The 24,872-nt window shown below is 44.3% G+C and overlaps 1 pseudogene; it reads left to right on the forward strand.

The window, feature by feature from the left end:
- The first annotated feature begins 7,014 nt into the window (after window positions 1–7,014).
- Window positions 7,015–24,843, forward strand: LOC123992278 (annotated as a pseudogene).
- Window positions 24,844–24,872: the final 29 nt, after the last annotated feature.

Raw genomic sequence — 24,872 nt, forward strand, 5'->3', positions numbered from 1 at the left:
CCTCTGACCCATTCATAATTATACCGTCATTGCTCTGACCCAATACTCTGACCTAAACGCATGGAACAGCTACCAAAACCCCTATGAGAGGTGACAATGCAGTTACTGGTCTGCAGACTAAATAGTTTCTCTAATTACTATGGACAAAATAAAATGGCATGCCCATATAGCATAACAAGTTCTTGAAGCTATGGACATTGTTTTTACAACTTTTCCCCAGCATTACTTAGCATGATGTAGCTCTTTTACATTTTTATTTAACAATATTATTTCATCTTTATTTAACAAATTCTTATTTACAATGACGGCCTACCAAAAGGCAAAAGACTTCATGCAGGGACGGGGGCTGGGATTAAAAATAAAAATGACAAGAGAGACTGCCTTTTGGTAGGCCGTCATTGTAAATAAGAATGTGTTCTTAAATGACTTGCCTAGAGAAACCACAACACAACATAAAGAGACCTAAGACAACAACATATTATAGCTCTTGAGAACCCAAGCAGACCAAAGGTGGTTTACAGCCGGTCCCAAATGTGATGCAGTTGGAGTCATGTTAAGGGAAAGGCATTTCCATGAACATCACTGAAGTTGGGTTCAATTAGTGCAATTTAGTTTCAGACAGATACATTATTGGAATATCTAACAAATTATGCCGATGGTCATAACTAGGCTATTACAGATTGACCAATTGTGAGTCCTACTATTCTATTTCGACAGCCCAAAGAAAAGGAAAACAGACAATGTATTGTATCAGTGATATTAGTAGGCCTAATATGAAGTGCAATGAGAGACTGGTCAGGGACCATATCACCTCCACCCTACCTGACACCCTAGACCCACTCCAATTTCCTTACCTCCCCAATAGGTCCACAGATGACGCCATTGCAGTTACACTGCACACTGCCCTAACCCATCTGGACAAGAGGAATACCTATGTAAGAATGCTGTTCATCGATTACAGCTCAGCATTTAACACAATAGTACCCTCAAAACTGGTCATTAAGCTCGAGACCCTTGGTCAGGACACCCTATGCAACTGGGTCCTGGACTTTCTGACGGGCCACCCCCAGGTAAGACTTTTTCTTGGTTTGCTGCTCTTGAAGGATTTTTTTTTCATGTGTAGCGCATGAAGTGAAGTCAATGTCTGTAACATTTTACAAGAAAACACCCTAATGGAATATTAGGGACTTGTGTAATAACACTGTAATCACACTAGTTATAACATAGCAAATTAGAATGAATTACATTACAGGCTAATCCAGTTGATCCTACATTAAGAAAACCTTTGACTAATTCATGATTATACGGAATGTGAAACAGTAACAAAAAGCTGGTGACAACATTCTCTTCTAAACTACAGTGAACTAATCAGTGCTCCAAATAAGCAGTTTATACTCTTGTTTGGCTCCCATCCAAATGGCCAGCCCTACCAATAAGGCTGCAGCCTCTCTTTATCCAAATGGCCAGCCCTACCAATAAGGCTGCAGCCTCTCTTTATCCAAATGAACAGGAAGCCTTTCAGGCCATGTCATGAATGGGAGATACAAAAGTGATGTACTGCAAGTAAAAATTCTGATGCCAAAGAAAAAAAGGTGATCATGAAGAATACAATGCTGTATATGAAAGGTGCATCCAGATTAAGATAAAGAGGATTTTAAAAGATACTCCTATTAAATGTACCCTTTTACAAGAGGACACAATTTAGAAAGAGGCTGGATGATAGGGCGCTAGATGTAGCCTATCCCAAAGCTGTTCAAGTGTTTGCTAAGAAGAAGAAAACTGTGAGCTCAGTAGTGCTATACTGCCTAGAACTTCCTTCATCCTATCTCTGCCTCTAGGCATTTCCTGAGATAGGTCTGAGTGTGCTGCCTCTGCCCTATTTAAGGGCTTTATTGGCATGGGAAACATATGTTAACATTTCCAAAGCAAGTGAGTAAATAATAAATTAAAGTGAAATAAACAATAACAATTACAAGTAAATATTACACAGTTCAAACTTCATATTATGTCTATATGCAGTGTTGTAACGATGTGCAAATAGTTAAAGGGGAAAATAAATAAACATAAATATGGGTTGTATTTACAATAGTGTTTGTTCACTTCACTGGTTGCCCTTTTATTGTGGCAACAAGTCACATGTCTTGCTGCTGTGATTGTACACTGTGGTATTTCACCCAGTAGATATGGGAGTTTATCAAAATTGGGTTTGTTTTCGAATTCTTTGTGGATCTGTGTAATCTGTGGGAAATATGTGTCTCTAATATGGTCATACATTTGGCAGGAGGTAAGGAAGTGCAGCTCAATTTCCACCTCATTTTGTGGACAGTGTGCACATAGCCTGTCTTCTCTTGAGAGCCCTTTCTGCCTACGGCGGCCTTTCTCAATAGCAAGTGAACTACGTCATCAAAGTTGGCATGCCGTCACACGAGCGCGGCGAAAATGGTGTCTGGTGGAGAACAACAACAGGGCCGCATAAACGTAGCAAGCATCGGAGGAAATGAGAAATCAAACGGGAGAACAAGGGTACGTTTGTGACGGAGGAATGTGTCCCTTTCTGTCGCTGGTTGTAGCCATGGACGTGCTGCTGCTGTGCTGCCGAACACGTGCTTCAAATTCTGTTTCGAACTGTTAGCTGTGACAAATTCATGTCATCAGATGTGGGAACTCCATACTTTCAGTGGTCGATTTTAGCATGTACAGCTTGGTGGGGCAAACACAAAAACACGTTTTGGGGATACATGACAGCAAAGGCACAACACTAAATAATACATTAATTGTACATCTATCCCTCCAGTGATCATGCTAAATTGTAATTATTTATCCTCTATGGCCTATTTATTGCCTACCTCCATACTCTTCTACATTTGCACACACTGTACAGTTTTTTTCTATTGTGTTTTTGACCGTACGTTTGTTTCTGTGTAACTCTGTGTTGTTGTTTTTGTCGCACTGCTTTATCTTGGCCAGGTCACAGTTGTAAATGAGAACTTGTTCTCAACTGGCCTACCTGGTTAAATAAAGGTGAAATAATGACAATAATAATTGCGCTATGACGGTGACAAACGGTGTCCACATACTGTTAGGGCGTACTGTCCCAACATCTTACCACTGCCGCACCAGGCTAACAACAGAGCCTTGTCTGGCAGCAAAACAGTTCATTTAGCCGAATTTACTTCCTTTAAAAAAACAGCTGAAATGGCTGACTTGCTTAACCCTTGTTGTGTTCCGGTCTGTGGGACCCATTTTCAATGTTTACTAAAATTGGATAAGAAAAATGATACAATAAATAATGTTTTCAATCTGAGATTCGTTGGCCTTTGGTCATTTTCTGCAAAGAACATGTAAAATGTGCTGTGCACTCCCTACTAATGTATATTACATATGTGGACCTGAGGGTAATAAAAGTGGGTGAAAAACAGTAAGTAAGGTTTGCTATGTGCCTTCACTCTGTCTTCTTCCTCCCTGGGCCTGCTGTTTCAACATATCACCAATTGCCTGTCTCCTGCTTTTCTCACACACTTTACCCTTTGTAGTGTGTGAAACTACACAATGTCTTGTGGGAACCTGCACAATGTTATTACAGTACATTATTTTGATACATTGTACACAATTCTGTATTTTCCCACACTCTATACCAGCCAGGTGCAAATTGTGGGAGTAACACAACAAATATATAGCTTTGCATGTGTGGCTCCTTACCACAATCAATCAGTATGGCAAAAGTAATCTCTCCTCAGAGGGCCTAACAAATCATTTTTGCAGAGAGAGCTGGTGTGAGCTAGTGTGGAAGGAGCATCTTCCACTTTGGAAGATGAAGAATTTTCTGAATATGAGGATCATGTCTCTGTCAATTCGGAGTCTGACAGTGAGTTGGAAGAAGAGGATGAGATTGACCCTCAGTCAGCCCGTCAGCAGCCAGCCTAGGACCAACCCGTTGGCAACCAGCTCATCAACAGCCTGCAGGAGAAGAAATGTGGACATCAAAGAATTCTGAAATTAAATGGTCTTCTTGCCCAAGGAATGAGCCACCCCGCATGGCTGCCAATGTGATAAGGATGCAACCAGGGCAGATGAGGATGGCAGTTCCTCATGTCTTCTTTTGAACTGTTCATCCCAGACACCATCCAGAAAATCATTCTGGACTTCACTAATTTGGAGGGAAGGTGTGATTTTGGAGAGGGAGATGGACCAAACTCATTTACATGCATACTTTGGAGTTCTTATCCTTGCTGGTGTTCAGATCCAATGGGGAATCAACAGAATCCCTGTGGGATGAAGAAACTGGCAGATAACTTTTCTGTCCAACAATGTCTCTGGAAAATTTCCACATTATTTCCAGGATTATCTGCTTTGATAACTGAGACACCAGACCAGCTTGGCTGCAGAGAGACAAGCTAGCTGCAATCTGGTCAGTGTGGGACAGACAAGTGAGTGGTCCGCCTTCCCCTGTTTTACAACCCTGGTGTAACGGTTCTCCTCGTCATCTGAGGAAGAGTGGTCAAGATCGGACCAATGCGCAGCGTGGTATGTGTCCATGTTAATATTTAATAAATCAACTGAACACTGAATAACAAAACAACAGAGAGTACACAAAACACTAAAGAGGAAATAACTACCCACAACTCAAGTGGGAAAAACAGGCTGCCTAAGTATGGTTCTCAATCAGAGACAACGATTCCCATCTGCCTCTGATTGGGAACCATACCAGGCCAAATACATAGAAATGGAAAACATAGAACACAAAACATAGAATGTCCACCCCAACTCACGCCCTGACCAAACTAAAACAGAGACCTAAAAAAGGAACTAAGGTCAGGACGTGACACCTGGGCCCAACGTTACTGTTGATGAACAGCTTATGCCATTTAGGGGCTGCTGCCCCTTCAGGCAGTACATACCGTCTAAACCCGCAAAATATGGAATCATGATCTGGGCTGCTGTGATGCTGCTTCATCATATGGGTGGAACTTGCAAGTGTATACAGAGAAGCCATATAGAGGAGGCCCTGAGAAAAACCAAGGGATGTGGGTTGTCCTGGACTTGACACAGGGACTCTGAGGCCACAACATCACATGGGATCATTTTTTTACTTCGCACAAGCTGGGACAGCAGCTCCTCAAGAGGAAGCTGATGATAGGAACAGTATGAAAAACCAAGCCAGAGCTCCCATCTTAGCTGTTGAATACACGTAACAGGCCTATCAATTCCTCTAAGTTTGTGTTCACGGCCGACACATCCCTATTGTTCTACGTGCCAAAGAAAGGCAAAAATGTGGTACTCATGAGTACGCTGCATAGGGATGGGAGAATCTGTGGCCAGGAACATCAAAAACCAGAAATCATAATGGATTACAATGCCACAAAAGGAGGAGTGGACAATTTAGACAAGTTGGTGACTATTCTACTGTCACACTGTACGCTACTGGTGGAGAAGTCAGGTGCAGGAGAGCAGAGAGTTGTGAACAGGAGCACACTTTATTATTTATTTATTGCAGAGGCAATAAAACAGACAGACGCCACAGCGTCAAAACCTGCATCCAAAGGTAAAAGTGCTATGCGCGAAACTGTCACAAAAATTTAGCAAATAATAAATGTTGTACAATAAACATCCCTCGTGAAAAGCCACGGAATAACGGGGAAAAACCCAGTGTAAAGGTTTTCTTCTGGTGAAAGAGAGGCGGACCAAAATGCAGCGTGGTGGTTATTCATGTTTTTAATAAAGACGACTATACATGAACAGACTATACAAAACAAGAAAAGTGAAAACCTAAACAGTCCTATCTGGTGCAAACACAGAGACAGGAACAATCACCCACAAAACCCAACACAAAACAGGCTACCTAAATATGGTTCCCAATCAGAGACAATGACTAACACCTGCCTCTGATTGAGAACCATATCAGGCCAAACATAGAAATAGACAAACCAGACACACAACATAGAATGCCCACCCAGCTCACGTCCTGACCAACACTAAAACAAGGAAAACACATACGAACGATGGACAGAACGTGACACCCAGCCTGGCGCGTACACACAAACATGTAGCAAAAATAATTTCACACAAAGACATGGAGGGGAACAGAGGAATAAATACATGCAGTGTGATTAGGGAATGAAAACCAGGTGTGCCGGGAACAAGACAAAACAAATGGAACAATGGAAAAATGGAGCGGCAATGGCTAGAAAGCCGGTGACGTCGACCGCCGAACGCCGCCCGAACAAGGAGAGGAGCCGACTTCGGCGGAAGTCGTGACATCTACAATGTAGAAAATAGTAAAAAATAAAGAAAAAACATTGAATGATGAGTAGGTGTGTCCAAACTTTTGACTGGTACTGTGTATATATATATATATATATTACATTGTTTGCAAACTGATATTTGACATGTATTAATGACAAAATAACAACGAGCCCCCCCTGCCCTGAATGACGGGTCGGCACTGCATACTCACTGCATACTTACTCAAATCCAGGCTGCATCACATCCGGCTGTGATTGGGAGTACCATAGGGCGGCGCACAATTGGCCCAGATTTGTCTGGGTTTTGCCGGATATGCTACAGCCTGGATTCAAACCAGGGACTGTAGGTGACACCTCTTGCACTGAGATGCAGTGGCTTAGACCGCTATGCCACTTGGGAGCAACAGCAATGAGCAAACAGTGGTTGTATTTGATGAATGCTTATTGAAAATGTATAGATTTCAGCAAACAATGAAAGGCACGCAACTACAGAGGACGAACATGGGTACATGGTAGGCGTTTCATAATTTACATTTTTGAAGTATTGACCTTGGGCAAGTCCATGTAGTAGGAGCTAGATTCCAAAAAAAGCCTTTGGTGGATCATCAGAAACCTCCTTCACCATGGAGAGGCGTTTAGTCCATTACCCTTACATCAACTGTAATTGTCTATCTGCTAGTGCACATGTTGGTAGCCATGCCCTTTCATTTGTTTCCATCCTGATCTGTCATTCACCTTTGAATGAAGTCATCTCCAACAGTCGATGACGTCGATGACTGCTCTTACCAAAAAACAGAAGAAAGAGGCGAGAAAGCTGGACAAACGACACAAAGCCATCCAGCTACGGCAAAATAAGAAGGACCTGGTAAGATGCATTTGACACAATGTCACTTTGGAACCACAGCGGTATAAATCAGGCAAGTTAAAAGTAGAGTCAGCTTTATGACATTGCAACGATCAGCACTGCACATATTGAGATCACGACACGATGCAAGACTTTGCAGTCACAAAGAGTATATGCTACAATGTGGTAGATATGGGACCATAACAGAGGAGAAGTTCAGCATCAATACACTCTAGTTGTTGTGGAAATCAGCACAATATTGCTATTACTTCGTACATTGCTGAGTCTACCTTAAATGCTAAGTGTCTGTCCTGTCCAGGTCCTGGCAGAGAAATGTCATCTGGGCAGCAGGAATGGTCTCCCACCTGGTGGCTGTGTTGGCCCTCCATGCAGGTGTAGATGCTGAGGCTGTGACCAGGCTGCTGTGGTGTGAGGAGGCTGGCTGGCTGGTGAGTGAGGAGAACAGTGTGTATGAGGTCAGTGACAGGTTTAGCCTGGTCATGGCCCGCTTCAAACAGAGGTTCACCTTCCTCCACCCAGACCCAGGTAGCTCACCGACTTGGCTACAACATTGTGTTTATGTTGTCGAAACTAAAGTTATATAGATACTGACTATAGTTTACGTAAATGAAAGTGTAATCCATGTCTGGATGTACTCAACAAGTATAAGGGGCATTCTGAGTCATTCATTTACATTTGACATTTTATTCATTTAGGGGACGCTCTTATACAGAGCGACTTAAGGCATCCGCATTCTTCCCATCCGAAACAATTTAGAAGTATTTGTGCATATATTATGATGACGTTTATGTTAGTTTTGGAATTGGGGGGTGGTGCATTTTCTGGGGGCAAGCTGAAGTTCGGAGCCGAAGTCTACGCTCCTTCGTTGGTGATTGGTCAACAGTAGAGATTCTTCTATAACGAGAGACAACTCACTTAGATGTACATTTTTTTCATTGAGAAATACTACACCAAACATCTTAGTTAGATGCTAAATTAGATCTCTGCAAAAACATAATTTAATGATAGATTTTTTTGAGATATCTTAGATCAATTCTGACTATTTTGAGGAAGTGTACACTTGCTATGCTGTCTCAAAATGGACAAACAGTACTATTGTCGTTATATTTACATTTTTTAAGCAGAGGTTTTCTAAGGGAGTATGCAAGCGCACTCATTCGGTTCGGCTAGCCGGGTTTGGCTAGGCACCAGCCGAACTGAAGCTTGACTCCTTTTGTCACGCCTTGGTCATTGTATTTTGGTTATATATTTGATCAGGCCAGGGTGTGACATGGGTTTATGTTATAGTGTATGTTCGTATTGGGGTTTGTAGTATTTGGGATCGCGGCTGATTAGGGGTGTTGTATAGGCTTGGCTGCCTGAGGCGGTTCTCAATCAGAGTCAGGTGATTCTCGTTGTCTCTGATTGGGAACCGTATTTAGGTAGCCTGGGTTTCGCTGTGTATTTCGTGGGTGATTGTTCCTGTCTCTGTGTAGTGTTCACCAGATAGGCTGTAATAGGTTTCTCGTTCCGTTTGTTGTTTTTGTATGTGTTATAGTTATTTAGTTATTTCATGTTACGCTCTTCATTCATTAAAGTCATGGGTAACTACCACGCTGCATTTCGGTCCGACTCTCTTTTGACAAACGAAGAACGCCGTTACACCTTTACAGGAGCAATTAGGGTTAAGTGCCTTGCTCAAGGGCACATCGAAAGATATTTCACCTAGTCTACTCGGGGATTCGAAACAGCTACCTTTCGGTTGCTGGCCTAACACTCTTAACCACTAGGCTACCTGCCTTCATTCGATGCTGACGCTAGTTCTAATAACATAATCTCTGACTCTATTCTCTCCCTTCTCTCTCTAGTTGACGCACTCTCTACTGGATGTGGTGAAGGTAGCAGATAGTCTGGTGTTTGTGCTGGACTCTACAGAAGGCTGGGACAGTTATGGAGACTACTGCCTCAGACTCTTTGAACAGGGGCTACCAGCCCATTGTAAGCTTCCATTCAAGCTATCCAAAAAAGATGCTCACAGTGCGCTTGATTTTTTTCAACTTGTTCTCTCCCCTTGCATATTAGATAAATGTTTAGCAGATGACATACTGTAGATATTATACTGATTCCTTTACTCCAAATCTCAACTACCCCATCGATTTTTTTTCTCTGCATCCATTGTCATCTCTATCCTATATAACCCCCATTTCTCTCTCCCCCAGCTCTGTTGTGTCAGGGTGTTTCAGACCTGGCAGTGAAGAAGTTTGGGGACTCACGGCGGGCGCTAGCCAAGATATCCAAAATCCGCTTCCCTGAGGCGCACCTCTTCCCTCTGGACTCAGACCAGGACGCCACACTGACTTCAGACACCTGGGAGCACAGAGGCAGAGGAGGTTGGGCTTCTGCTCCCGTTGGCCTCGCCTCCTGGGCCAGCAGGCCCTACACCCCCAACAGCTCTGAGAAAGGGAGAGGGGAAGCCCCCACGGGCCTGGAGACCCTGCGTGTGTCTGGGTATGTCCGAGGCTGCCCTCTGCAGGTGGACAGGCTGGTGCACATCTCTGGGTTTGGAGTCTTCCAGCTCAGTCACATCGAATCGCCCATAGACCAACTTCCCCTCAACTATGACCGCCCGTCCTGCCAAGCCTGGGAAGGAAGGAGACGTAGGCATTCAGGTGGGTCAGTTTCTCCCTCTCTCTCTCTCTTAGGGCTCAGTTCCCCCGGGAGGGGAGAGAAATGGTAGGATTGGAGGGAACGTATTTAAGTTCACACAGGACAAAAGATAGGATAGACTGACCCTAGCTCCCTGGCACATACAGGTGAAGTCGGAAGTTTACATACACCCAGGTTGGAGTCATTAAAACTAGATTTTCAACCACTTCACAAATTTCTTGTTAACAAACTATAGTTCTGGCAAGTAGGTTAGGATATCTATTTTGTGCATGACACAAGTCATTTTTCCAACAATTGTTTACAGACAGATTATTTAACTTATAACTTCACTGTATCACAATTCCAATGGGTCAGAAGTTTACATACACTTAGTTGACTGTGCCTTTAAACAGCTTGGAAAATTCCAATAAAGGATGTCATGGCTTTAGAATCTTCTGATAGGTTCATTGACATCATTTGAGTCAATTGGAGGCCTACCTTCAAACTCAGTGCCTCTTTGCTTGACATCATGGGAAAATCAAAAGAAATCAGCCAAGACCTCAGAAAACAAATTTTAGACCTCCACAAATCTGGTTCATCCTTGGGAGCAATTTCCAAACGCCTGAAGGTACCACGTTCATCTGTACAAACAATAGTACGCCAGTATAACCACCATGGGACCACGCAGCCATCATACCGCTCAGGAAGGAGACTTGTTCTGTCTCTTGGAGATGAACGTACTTTGGTGAGAAAAGTGCAAATCAATCCCAGAACAACAGCAAAGGACCTTGTGAAGATGCTGGAGGAAACAGGTACAAAGTATCTATATCTACAGTAAAATTAGTCCTATATCGGCATAAGCTGAAAGGCCGCTCAGCAAGGAAGAAGCCACTGCTCCAAAACCGCCATAAAAAAAGCTAGACTACGGTTTGAAAATACACACGGGGACAAAGATCGTACTTTTTGAAGAAATGTCCTCTGATCTGATGAAACAAAAATAAAACTGTTTGGCCATAATGACCATCGTTATTTTGGAGGAAAACAGGGGAGGCTTGCAAGCCAAAGAACACCATCCCAACCGTGAAGCACGGGGGTGGCAGCATCATGTTGTGGGGGTACTTTGCTGCAGGAGTGACCGGTTCACTTCACAAAATAGATGGCATCATGAGGGAGGAAAATTATGTGGATATATTGAAGCAACATCTCAAGACATCAATCGGGAAGTTAACCTGTTACTCCTACCCCCTACTTTTTTGAACATTCTGTTAAAAATCGCGCAACATTTCAGCGCCCTGCTACTCATGCCAGGAATATAGTATATGCATATGATTAGTATGTGTGGATAGAAAACACTCAGACGTTTATAAAACTGGTTAAATCACGGCTGTGACTATAACAGAACGTGCGTTTCATCGAAAAGTGCAGGACAATCTGATCACTGAAAACGGGAAAATATATCCATGCGCCATTTCAACCCATTGTTAAACGTGATCCACATTAAATGGGGCCGAGGTTGCAATACCTACAGCTTCCACACGATGTCAACAGTCTTGTCATTTGCCTACGATTTGTTTCTTGGTCAAACACACACAAGGCAGCGCAGTTCTTCCGGTCTCCGACCGGATATTTTGGTTGAGATTTACCCGGACATTATTTCCAGACGTACAGCTATAGAATATACATCGCCTCGTGATCAATTTGATCACTTATTAACGTTTACTAATACCTAAAGTTGCATTACAAAAGTATTTCGAAGTGTTTTGTGAAAGTTTATCGACGACTTATTTAATTTTTAAAAATGACGTTACGTTATAAAACACTATTTTTTTAGTTGATCACACAGTCTTCATAGATCAATATCTAGGCTATATATGGACCGATTTAATCGGAAAAAAGACCCAATAGTGATGTGTATGGGACATCTAGGAGTGCCAACAAAGAAGATGGTCAAAGGTAATGAATGTTTTATATTTTATTTGTGCGTTTTGTGTAGCGCCGACTATGCTAATTATTTTGTTTACGTCCCCTGCGGGTCTTTTGGGGTGTTACATGCTATCAGATAATAGCTTCTCATGCTTTCGCCGAAAAGCATTTTAAAAATCTGACTTGTTGCCTGGATTCACAACGAGTGTAGCTTTAATTCAGTACCCTGCATGTGTATTTTAATGAACGTTTGAGTTTTAACGAGTGCTATTAGCATTTAGCGTAGCGCATTTGCATTTCCAGATGTCTAGATGGGACGCCTGCGTGTCAGGTAGGAGCAAGAGGTTAAAGCTTGGTCGCAAATGGGTCTTCCAAATGGACAATGACCCCAAGCATACTTCCAAAGTTGTGGCAAAATGGCTTAAGGATAACAAAGGACAAAGCCCTGACCTCAATCCTATAGAGAATTTGTGGGAAACTCAAAAAGTGTACGAGCAAGGAGTCCTACAAATCTGACTCCGTTACACCAGCTCTGTCAGGAGGAATGGGCCAAAATTCACCCAACTTATTGTGGGAAGCTTGTGAAAGGCTGTCAAGTTTGTCATTAGGAGTAGACCAAGATGCAGCGTCGTATGTTTCCATCCTTTATTTTGGAATAGAAAACTTCAAAACATCAAAGCGAACAACGGAACCGTGAAGCTATAATAATGCTCACAGGCAACTATACATAGACAAGATCCCACCAAGCACAATGGGGAAATGGCTACCTAAATATAATCCCCAATCAGAGACAACGATAAACAGCTGCCTCTGATTGGGAACCATACGAGGCCAACATAGATATACAATTCCCCTAGATAACCCAACCTTAATCACACCCGACCTAACCAACATAGAGAATAAACAGCTCTTTATGGTCAGAGCGTGACAGTACCCCCCCCCCCTCCTCCTCCCCCAAAGGTGCGGACTCCGACCGCAAAACCTGACTCAATAGGGGAGGGCCCGGGTGGGCATCTACCGTCGGGGGCAGCTCCGGTGTGGGCCAAAGTCCCCACTCCGCTCGTGAATACGTCATTGGAGGAAATGGACCGTAGATCGTCGCCGGGGACTCTGGACCGTGGATCGTCGCCGGAGGCACCGGACCTTGGATCGTCACCGGAGGCTCTGGACCGTGGATCGTCGCCGGAGGCTCCGGACCTTGTATCGTCACCGGAGGCTCTGGACCGTGGATCGTCGCCGGAGGCCCCAGACCGTGGATCGTCGCCGGGGACTCCGGACCGCGGTTCGTCTCCGGGGACTCTGGACCGCAGACTGTCGCCGGGGACTCTGGACCGCAGACTGTCGCTGGAGGCTCTGGATGGAGGACAGTCGCTGGATGTTGCGGACCGTCTCAGGAGGTTCCGGACCGTGGACCGTGGAAACGTCGCCGGAAGCTCTGGACTGTGAAACGTCGCCGGAAGCTCTGGACTGGGAACTGTTGCCGGAAGCTCTGAACTGGGAACTGTCGCTGGAAGCTCTGGACTGGGAACTGTCACCGGAAGCTCTGGACTGTGGAGGCACACTGGAGGCCTGATGCGTGGGACCGGTACAGGTGGCACCGGGTTGATGACACGCACCTCAGGGCGAGTGCGGGGAGGAGGCACAGGACGTACTGGACTGTGGAGGCGCACTGCAGGCCTGATGCGTGGGACCGTTACAGGTGGCACCGGGCTGATGACACGCACCTCAGGGCGAGTGCGAGGAGGAGGCACAGGACATACTGGACTGTGGAGGCGCACTGGAGGTCTAGAGCGTAGAGTTGGCACAACCCATCCTGGCTGGATGCTCACTTTTGCCCGGCAAGTTCGGGGCGCTGGCACAGGACTCACTGGGCTGTGGAGGCGCACTGGCAACACAGTGCGTAGAGCCGGCGCAGGATATCCTGGACCGAGGAGGGGTACTGGAGACCAGGAGCGCTGAGCCGGCACAACCCGTCCTGGCTAGAAGCTCACTTTCGCACGGCAAGTGCGAGGAGCTGGCACAGAACGCACCGGGCTGTGGATGCGTACTGGAGGCACATTGCGTATCTCCGAAAAACATGGTGCCTGACTGGTCCCACACTCCTCACGGCGACTGTCTCGATCCAGACACCAAACCATCCACTCTACCTCATCCCTCCCCTCAACTATCTCACAATACTCCTCGCTCAGTCTATTTCAATATTCTTCTTCGCTCTCAGACTCGCCCCTCGGCTTCGCCGACCACTCCGTGTGCCCCCGCCAATTTACTTTTTGAGGCTCCCTTCCGTCGTGGCCGCGAACCCCGGTGTCGTCGTTGTCCTTCCTTCACCTCTTGCATCTGCTTCCATGGAAGGCTTTCGTCTCCTGCCATTATCTCCTCCCAGGCCCAGGATACCTGCTCCTCCTGGCCATATATGTGATATGTTTCCATCCTTTATTTTGGAATAGAAACCTTCAAAGAACAAAACAAGAAAGCGAACAAACGAAACGTGAAGCTATAATAATGCTCACAGGCAACTATGCATAGACAAGATCCCACCAAGCACAATGGGAAAATGGCTACCTAAATATGATCCCCAATCAAAGACAACGATAAACAGCTGCCTCTGATTGGGAACCATACCAGGCCAACATAGATATACAATTCCCCTAAATAACCCAGCCTTAGTCACACCCCGACCTAACCAACATAGAGAATAAACAGCTCTCTATGGCCAGGGCGTGACAAAGGCTACCCAAAACGTTTGACCCAAGTTAAACAATTTAAAGGCAAGGCTACCAAATACTAATTGAGTGTATGTAAACTTCTGACCCACTGGAATGTGATGAAAGAAATAAAAGCTGTAATAAATCATTCTCTCTACTATTATTCTAAACATAAAGTGGTAATCCTAACTGACCTAAGACAGGGAATTTTTACTTGGATTACATGTCAGGAATTGTGAAAAACTGAGTTTAAATGTATTTGGCTAAGGTGTATGTAAACTTCCGACTTCAACTGTCGACTATTGCAGCATAGATACTGGAGGCTGAGACGCGGGGGTCGGGGGACACTGTGGCCCTGTCCAACGACACCCCTGGACAGGGTCAACCAGACAGGATATAACCCCACACACTTTGCCAAAGCACAGCCCCCACACCTCTAGAGGGATATCAACAGACCACCAATTTACTACCCTCAGATGAGTCTGAGTATAGCCCTCTATAGCCCTGCCTCCAGCTGTTTTCTTAGAAATTCTAGGGACAATAAGGAGGCCTGCGTCTTGTGACCGTAGCATACGTGTAGGTATGTACCAAATCGGAGAGATGGGTAGGAGCAAGTCCATGTAATGCTTTGTAGGTTAACAGTAAAACCATGAAATTAGCCTTAACAGGAAGTCAGTAATATTACTGAAGTAACATGATACAATTTTTTGGTTCAAGTCAAGATTCTAGCAGCCGTATTTAGCACGAACTGAAGTTTATTTATCAGTTTAGCAGGAGAGTATATCATTGCACTAGTCTAATCTAGAATTGACAAAGGCATTGTTTAGCTATTCTGCATTTTTGTGCACAATATTTCAGATTTTTGCAATGTTACGAAGATGGTCACAGCTTATCACTGGCTGATATCATTACATACAAAATTGACAGTGATTTAATTAATAATTGACAAACTATAGTGAAGGCATTTATCAGTGCTGCTTCTGCTTGTTGGCAGTACGTGCTAACTGTGATCTCTATGTGTTTCAGGATGGTGGTGTTGATGAAATGGAATCAGTGCGGGTGCTGATGAAGGCAGACCCAGCTCGCAGGGAGAGTCTGCAGGCCGAGGCAGAGGTAGTCCCCATGGATGGAGAGCAGACCTGGCCCACTGATACTGAACTGCTGGAGGCTGAAGGTAAAGGGAGAGAGATGGCAGAGTTATACAGGGTCGTTACGTTGAATTACATGTTAGATCTATGGTCGCAGTGCTGTTGTTGGCATCCATTGTATGGGTACTTTGAACTGGTTCATGTCAACACATTGAGTTTATTATTGTCTCTGGGTTTACAATGTAATGAACTTCTTTCATAAATGTTCTCCTTCCCCCCTCGTCCTCCCCTCAGAGGTCAGAAAGAGCAAGCGTGCTATGAAGGTGCCTAAGGGGGCATCAGACTACCAGGCCACGTGGATTGTGGATGAGGAGGATGAGAATGGTGAGGAGGATGAAGTGAGCACGGACGATGAGGAGGATGATGACGCGATGATGGACGAATCCATAGATGAAGAGGACCTTGACTCTCAGGTGGTGTGTAGTGAATACAATCCACAGCCTGGGAAACTGAAAAGTCTGCACAGAAGAATAGTTATGTATGTGTTTGTTTACATGTTTGTTTACCCTCTGCCTGTTGCGATAGTGAAACCACTAAAGGAAAGCGTAAACAGTGTAAGGTGTAAGGAGAAGAGGGTGATCCTACAGTCTGAGTTGATTGTTGAGACGTCTGAGCTGATGTGGGGTGATGCGGAAGACGTCAGGGGGAAGCAGCTCAGACAGGACAGTGATTGGTGTCCGGACAGTGTGTGGTTGGGGGTGGAACAAAACAGTGTATATGTAACCCGTGGTTGGTCTGCGGCGCAGCACCACTGTTTGTTTTCTCAGTGTCTGCCTCTGGGCTGTAGTGCCAGGCTGCTCACCGTGGCAACAATAGTGTTTGGAGCAGGGGTCCCGAGAGAAGCCACCTGATTTCCTGCTCCGCGGACACAACTTCCTGTCTGGACCAAGGGAGGGACGGCCATTTATTTAAACAGCCTTGCTTGAAAGAAAGGGGGAAATTCGTCTTTGGAGAAAAGGTTCAGCTCCATTTATTTTCTTTAATCGTTATTAGAATGTGTTTGATGTTGGGGCTAGACAGGATTTAACATCTAGGAGATGTTAACAATGGAGGAAAGGGTGCTGGGGATGATCATGATTATTATTATTATTACAGCTGGAGTTGTTCTGAAGGTTGTGAATCGACCCCATGCAGTGTGGATCCCCCCCCCCCATGTATCTCTTGCTTACTCTAATGCCACTTCTGTGAGAACCACTTTTACACTTCCTTGGGCCAACACCATTAGGTTTATAAATAGTAGAGGTTGACCGATTATGATTTATCGACGCCGATACCGATTATTAGAGGACCAAATAAATAAAAAAATGTATTTGTAATAATGACAATTACAACAGTACTGAATGAGCACATATTTTAACTTAATGTAATACATCAATAAAATCAATTTAGCCTCAAGTAAATAATGAAACATGTTCAATTTGGTTTAAATAATGCAAAAACAAAGTGTTGGAGAAGAAAGGAAAAATGCAAAATGTGCCATGTAGGAAAGCTAACGTTTAAGTTCCTTGCTCAGGACATGAGAACATATGAAAGCTGGTGGTTCCTTTTAACATGAGTCTTCAATATTCCCAGGTAAGAAGTTTTAGGTTGTAGTTATTAAAGGAATTATAGGACTATTTCTCTCTATACCATTTGTATTTCATTAACCTTTGACTATTGGATGTTCTTATAGGCACTTTAGTATTGCCAGTGTGACAGTATAGCTTCTGTCCCTCTCCTCGCTCCTCCCTGGGCTTGAACCAGGAACACAATGACAACAGCCACCCTCGAAGCAGTGTTACCCATGCAGAACAAGGGGTACAACCACTCCAAGTCTCAGAGCGAGTGACATTTGAAACGCTATTAGCGCGCACCCAGCCAAATAGCTAGCCATTTCACATCGGTTACACCAGTCTAATCTCGGGAGTTGATAGGCTTGAAGTCATAAACGGCGCAATGCTTGATGCACAACAAAGAGCTGCTGGCCAAACGCATGAAAGTGCTGTTTGAATGAATGCTTATGAGCCTGCTGCCTTAAGTCAGACTGCTCTATAAAATCATAGACTTAGTTATAACATAATAACACACATAAATACGAGCATTAGGTCATTAATATGGTAAAATCCGGAAATCATCTCGAAAACAAGACATTTATTCTTTCAGTGAATTACGGAACCGTTCTGTATTTTATCTAATGGGTGGCATCCATAAGTCTAAATATTCCTGTCACATTGCACAACCTTCAATGTTATGTCATAATTACGTAAAATTCTGGCAAATTAGGCGGCCCAAACTGTTGCATATACACTGACTCTGCGTGCAATGAACGCAAGAGAAGTGGCACAATTTCACGTGGATTTCTTTTAGCTAAATATGCAGGTTTAAAACTATACACTTCTGTGTATTGATTTTAAGAAAGGCATTGATGTTCATGGTTGGGTACACATTGGAGCAATGATACGCACCGCATCGATTATATCCAACGCACGCTAGATTATATCCAACACACGCTAGATAAACTAGTAATATCATCGACCATGTGTAGTTAACTAGTGATTATGATTGATTGATTGTTTTTTATAAGATAAGTTTAATGCTCGCTAGCAACTTACCTTGGCTTACTGCATTCGCGTAACAGGCAGTCTCCTCGTGGAGTTGACAGTTCATGTCAGAGCAAAAACCAAGCCATGAGGTCGAAGAAATTGTCCGTAGAGCTCCGAGACAGGATTGTGTCAAGGCACAGATCTGGGGAAGGGTACCAAAACATTTCTGCAGCATTAAAGGTCCCCAAGAACACAATGGCTTCCATCATTCTTAAATGGAAGAGGTTTGGAACTACCAAGACTCTTCCTAGAGCTGTCAGCCTGGCCAATCTGAGATTAAGGTAGCCCCCCGCACCTCTCTAAGGGGTTGGGTTAAATGCGGAAGACACATTTAATTTGAATGCATTCTGTTGTACAACTGGCTAGGTATCCCCTTTCCCTTCCCAAACGGGGGTCTTGGTGCATCTGTGCAGCACTCCACCAATCAGGCCTTTATGGTAGAGTGACCAGACTGAAGCCACTCCTCAGTAAAAGGCACGTGACAGCCCACTTGGAGTTTGCCAAAAGGCAACTAAAGACTTTCAGATCATGAGAAACAAGATTCTCCTATCTGATGAAACCAAGATTGAGCTCTTTGGCCTGAATGCTAAGTGTCAGGTCTGGAGCAAACCTGGCACCATCCCTACAGTGAAGAATTGTGGTGGCAGCATCATGTTGTGGGGATATTTTTCAGCGGCAGGGACTGGGAGACTAGTCAGGATCGAGGCAAAGATGAACAAAGCAAAATACATAGAGATCCTTGATGAAAACCTGCTCCAGAGCGCTCAGAACCTTAGACTGGGACGACGAAGGTTCACATTCCAACATGACAACGACCCTAAGCATACAGCCAAGACAACGCAGGAGTGGGTACAGGACAAGTCTGAATGTCCTTGAGTGGCCCAGCCAGAGCCCGGACTTGAACCCGACCGACCGAACAGCTCTGGAGAAACCTGAAAATAGCTGTGCAGCAACCTGACAGAGCTTGAGAGGCTCTGCAGAGAAGAATGGAAGAAACTCTCCAAATACAGGTGTGCCAAGCTTGTAGCGTCATACCGAAGAAGATTGGAGGCTGTAATCGCTGTCAAAGATGCTTCAACAAAGTACTGAGGAAAGGGTCTGACGACTTATATAAATGTGATTTTTTTTTAAATTTAATTTGTAATAAATTAACAAACATTTCTAAACCTATTTTTGCTCTGTCGTTATGGGATATTGTGTGTAGATTGAAGAAAAACAAATTTTATCAATTTTAGAATAAGGCTGTAACCTAACAAAATATGGAAAAAGTCTGGTGTATATGATGTAGTATGTATATACAGTAGCTCTACAGTAGAAACTAGTGATGGGGGGATCGATACATTTGCATATCGGGATATTATTTTTGACAATATATTGTATTGACAATGTCGCAATATTATTTTTGCGCCAGATGACTGTACTTTCACCAAAATTCCAGCATATTTCCTTCATAGCTTGTTAAATAGGGAGCGAATTTTGTTTTCAGCACTTTTATTTCAATGTCTGAACAAAACTTGTTTTCTCATGGCTGTCTCTTGTCCCTCTGCAGCAGACATATAGTGAGCAATATGTTTGGAACATCGAGTCATAATAAAATCACAGTATCTAATCGCAATACATATAGAATTGTGAGAATCGCAATACATATAGAATTGTGAGAATCGCAATACATATAGAATTGTGAGAATCACAATACAATTCCCAGCCCTAGTAGATGCTGCCTCAGGTGGTGGTTCGGAGGAGGAGGAGGAGCTGAATTCCACATCAAACAAGGGTGGATCAGACCAGCGCTATGATGAGCACATGGATGAGGCAGAGGAAGGGGAGGGGTTAAAACGCTACAGGGAGGCTCGGGCCAATGAGATGTTCCCAGATGAAGTGGACACACCTCTAGACCAATCGGCTAAGAACAGGTAAGGGCATGACAATGATATTGTCTATCAAATACACAGTGGCCCCTTTTCCTTCAGTACTGTACAAGACCCTCTGCTCTTAATGTAGGCTACAACACAGCGGGGCCGTCTAAGCAAAATCATTCAAACGATCCATGAAAAAGACATGTAACATCCACAGTCACCCATGACTCACATACAGGTAACTGACAAAATAAAGGAAACGCCAACATAAAGTGTCTTAATAGGGCGTTGGGTCACCATGAGCCAGAACAGCTTCAGTGCCCCATGGCATATATTCTAAGTGTCTGGAACTCTATTGGAGGAATGCGACACCATTCTCACACGAGAAATTCCATAATTTGATGTTTTGTTGATGGTGGTGGAAAACACTGTCTCAGGCGCTCCAGAATCTCCTATAAGTGTTTGATTGGGTTGAGATCTGGTGACTGAGACACACACACACCGTTTAAACCCCCTATGGTCTTTTGAGACCCCTGAGATCTCTTCTAGCCGTAGTAGCCAAAATAATGGCAATTTCTGCATTTTTATACATAACCTTAAGCATGATGGGATGTTAATTGCTTAATTAACTCAGGAACCAAACCTGTGTGGAAGTACCTGCTTTCAATATACTTTGTGTCCCTCATTTACTCAAGTGTTTCCTTTATTTTGGTGGTTACCTGTACGTTGAGTTTATATTTACATTTGTAAAAATGGTCAAGCAGAATGTGATAACCTTGATGAACAGCTCATTTCCAGCCAGTGACTTGATCCTGGCCTCTGGTCAAAGAGTCAAAGCACTCCAAGATGTAACATTTCCTTTAGCAACACGCAAGGGAAAGTCTGAGGAGGGAGGAATGTACCAAACTTGTCTGAAACATCTGGTCATATGTAGTAGACAATGCCTTCGAGTTGTTAACGCCCAAACTTTACTTTCCAGGACGTCCTGGCCCAGCGTAATTATTTAGCTATACGTTGACGTTGCTAATTTCCTGTGTGCTCAGGTTCCAGCGTTACAGGGGCCTGAAGAGTTTCCGCTCCTCCCCCTGGAACCCTGTGGAAAACCTGCCTGCAGACTACTCCCGCATCTTCCAGTTTCAGAGCTTTGAGCGCACAGGCCGCCGCATACTAGCTGAGGCTGCTCAGGAGGAAGAGGGGGCCATGGTATGAGTCTGCCGTGTGTGTGTGTGACATCCTGTTTCAACCCTGTCCCCTCTCTGTGCCCCCCCATCCATTAACCCTGCTCTGCTCTCTAGGTGGGCTGGTATGTGACCCTCCATGTAGTGGATGTTCCCCCCACAGTGATGGAGAGTGTCCAGGCAGGCAGGCCTCTGGTGCTGGTCTCCTTACTGCCACATGAACAGAAGGTATACAGTATTGGCATACTCCTGAATGACTGTCTTAAGTCTGAAAGTTAAGAATTGTAACCCATTTCTGCTGTAAAATATGTTGCTAAAAGTGTACACAAACTACAGAAGAGTAATAGAAATTCTGAATATATATATATTTGTATATTAAAAAATATGCACTATATATACAAAAGTATGTGGACAGCCCTTCAAATTAGTGGCTATTTCAGCCACACCCGTTGTTGACAGGTATATAATATCGAGAGCACAGCCATGCTATCTCCATAGACAAACATTATACATTAGGCAGTAGAATGGTCTTACTGAAGAGCTCAGTGACTTTCAACATGACACCGTCATAGAAAATTCCAAAAAGTCAGTTTGTCTAATTTCTGCCCTGCTAGAGCTTCCCCGGTCAACTGTAAGTGCTGTTATTGTGGAGTGGAAACGTCTAGGAGCAACAACGGCTCAGCCGCAAAGTGGTAGGCCACACAAGCTCACAGAACAGGACCACCAAGTGCTGACGTATTAAAGGACGTATTAAAAATCGCCTGTCTTCGGTTGCAACACTCACTACTGAGTTGCAAACGGCCTCTGGAAGCAACGTCAGTACAATAGCTGTTCATCGGTAGCTTCATGAAATGGGTTTCCATGGCCAAGCAGCCGTACACAAGGCTAAGATCACCATGTGCAATACCAAGCGTCAGCTGGAGTGGTGTAAAGCTCACCACCATTGGACTCTGGAGAGTGCAAGAGTTCAACTATCTGCTGGAGAGTTCAACTATGTGTCAAAAGTTTGGGAAAGCCCTTTCCTGTTCCAGCATGACAATGCCCACGTACACAAAGCGAGGTCCATACAGAAATGGTTTGTCGAGAGCGGTGTGGAAGAACTTGACTAGCCTGCACAGAGCACTGACCTCATTCCCATCAAACACCTTTGGCATGAATTGGAATGCTGACTGCGAGCCAGGCCTAATCTCCCAACATCAGTGCCCAACCTCACTAATGCTCTTGTGGCTGAATGGAAGCAAGTCCCTGCAGCAATATTTTAACATCTAGTGGAAAGCCTTCCCAGAAGAGTGGATGCTTTTATAGCAGCAAAGGGGGGACCAACTCCAAATGAATACCCATGATTTTAGAATGAGATGTTTGACGAGAACGTGTGTGTGTGTATTTGTGTGCGTGTGTACAGTGCCTTCGGAAAGTATTCAGACCCTTGGACTTTTTCCACATTTTGTTACGTTACAGCCTTATTCTAAAAATATATATTTTTAAAAATCCTCAGCATTCTACACACAATATCCCATAATGACAAAGAAAAACAGGTTTTTAGACATTTCTGCACATTTTTTTAAAGTAAAGTACAGAAATACATTATTTACATAATTATTCAGACCCTTTGCTATGAGACTCAATTGAGCTCAGGTGCATCCTGTTTCCATTGATCATCCTTGTTTTTTCTACAACTTGATTGGAGTCCACCTGTGGTCAATTCAATTGATTGGAATGATTCAAAGGAATTGTCCGTAGAGCTCCTAGACAGGATTGTGTCGAGGCACAGATCTGGGGAAGATATGTGACTCTTCTCAGACTCTTCCCAGAGCTGCCCGCCTGTCCAAACTGAGCAATCGGGGGAGAAAGACCTTGGTCAGGGAGGTGACTAAGAACCCAATGGTCACATTGACAGTGCTCTAGAACTCCTCTGTGGAGATGGGAGAACCTTCCAGAAGGACAACCATCTTTGCAGCACTCCACCAATCAGGCCTTTATGGTAGAGTGGCCAGACTTAAGCAACTCCTCAGTAAAATGGTTACAGCCCGCTTGGAGTTTGCCAAAAGTCACCGAAAGATTGTCAGACCATGAGAAACAAGATTCTCTGGTCTGATGAGTCCAAGATTGAACTCTTTGGCCTGTAAAATTTGCTAACATTTCTAAAATCCTGTTTTTGTTTTGTCATTATGGGGTGTTGTGTGTTGACTGATGAGTCTAATAACATGTGGAAAAAGTCAATGTGTCTGAATACTTTCCGAAGGCACTGTATGTAGATAGATAGAAGTTCTAATTCTAACAACCCTAGCTTCTGGTCTTATTAACACAATAGTTCATCAGAAACTATTCTTCCAGTTCCTTACCCCTTGGTTTCTTTCTATCCTCTGTGATCAGATGTCAGTGATGCACATGCTGTTGAGGAGACACTCCATCAACACAGACCCTATCAAGTCTCAAGAGGAGCTGGTGTTCCATTGTGGATTCAGGAGGTTCAGGGCCTGCACCATCTTCTCCCAGCACACATCAGGTTAGGGGACCTGGCTAAACTGCACCATTTATGTCTTGAACAAAATTATCTATTGAATAAAAAGTATGGCAAATATGCTGACATTGTGGGGAGTATTGTGAGTTGGCTAGCCTTCAGCACTTTAGCATTAACAAAGCAAGTGATGGAACCATGTCTACAGTCAGTGTTCGGCTCAGTGTTGTATCTAACCTGTGATTGGCTCTCTCTCCAGCCGACAAGCACAAGCTGGAGCATTTCCTTTCGAGATGACGCCCCCACGGTGGTTTCTGTAAAAGCCCCCATTACATTCCCCACCGCTGGGGTGCTGCTCTTCAGACAGAGGGAGGATAGTAAGGGCCTGGATAGAGTGATGTTTGGCTGAATTAGTATATCTATCTGTTTGAAGATGGGGAAGGCCAGAGGAACACACTGCCATGTTTTGCTTCTGTGTTCATATAAATGTTTGTGTATCTGATGTGTAGCTGAATTAGTATCTCTGCCTGTGTTTGAGCCTGTATCTCTCCTGGGCTCCCGAGTGATGCAGTGGTCTAACACACTGCATCTCAGTGCAAGAGGTGTCACTGTAGTACCTGGTTCGAATCCAGGCTGTATCACATCCAGCCGTGATTGGGAGTCCCATAGGGCGGTGCGCAATTTGCTCAGCGTTGTCTGAGTTTGGCCGGGGTAGGCCGGCATTGTAAAAAAAAAGGTTCTTAACTGACTTGCCTAATTAAATAAAAGTTAATAAATAATAATAAATACAATTGTCTCCCCCAGGCATGCAGAACCTGGTGGGTACAGGTAGTCTACTGAGCTGTGACCCCCAGCGTGTGGTACTGAAGAGGATCGTGTTGAGTGGACACCCTTTCAAGATCAACCACCGGTCCGCTCCCGCTCAGCCCAGTCAAAACTGTTCGCTGCCCTGGCCCCCCAATGGTGGAACAAACGCCCTCACGACGCCAGGACAGCGGAGTCAATCACCACCTTCCGGAGACACCTGAAACCCCACCTCTTTAAGGAATACCTAGGATAGGATAAGTAATCCCTCTCACCCCCCCCCCTTAAGTTTTAGATGCACTATTGTTAAGTGACTGTCCCACTGGATGTCATAAGGTGAATGCACCAATTGTAAGTCGCTCTGGATAAGAGCGTCTGCTAAATGACTTAAATGTAAATGTAAATGTATGTCTGCAGATACATGTTCTTCAACAGGGGTGAGGGGTCACTGAGCTGAGCACTACATGTTTCCCAATAATATCCCCA

Source organism: Oncorhynchus gorbuscha, linkage group LG13 (assembly GCF_021184085.1).
Source record: "Oncorhynchus gorbuscha isolate QuinsamMale2020 ecotype Even-year linkage group LG13, OgorEven_v1.0, whole genome shotgun sequence".
Lineage (NCBI taxonomy): Eukaryota > Metazoa > Chordata > Actinopteri > Salmoniformes > Salmonidae > Oncorhynchus > Oncorhynchus gorbuscha.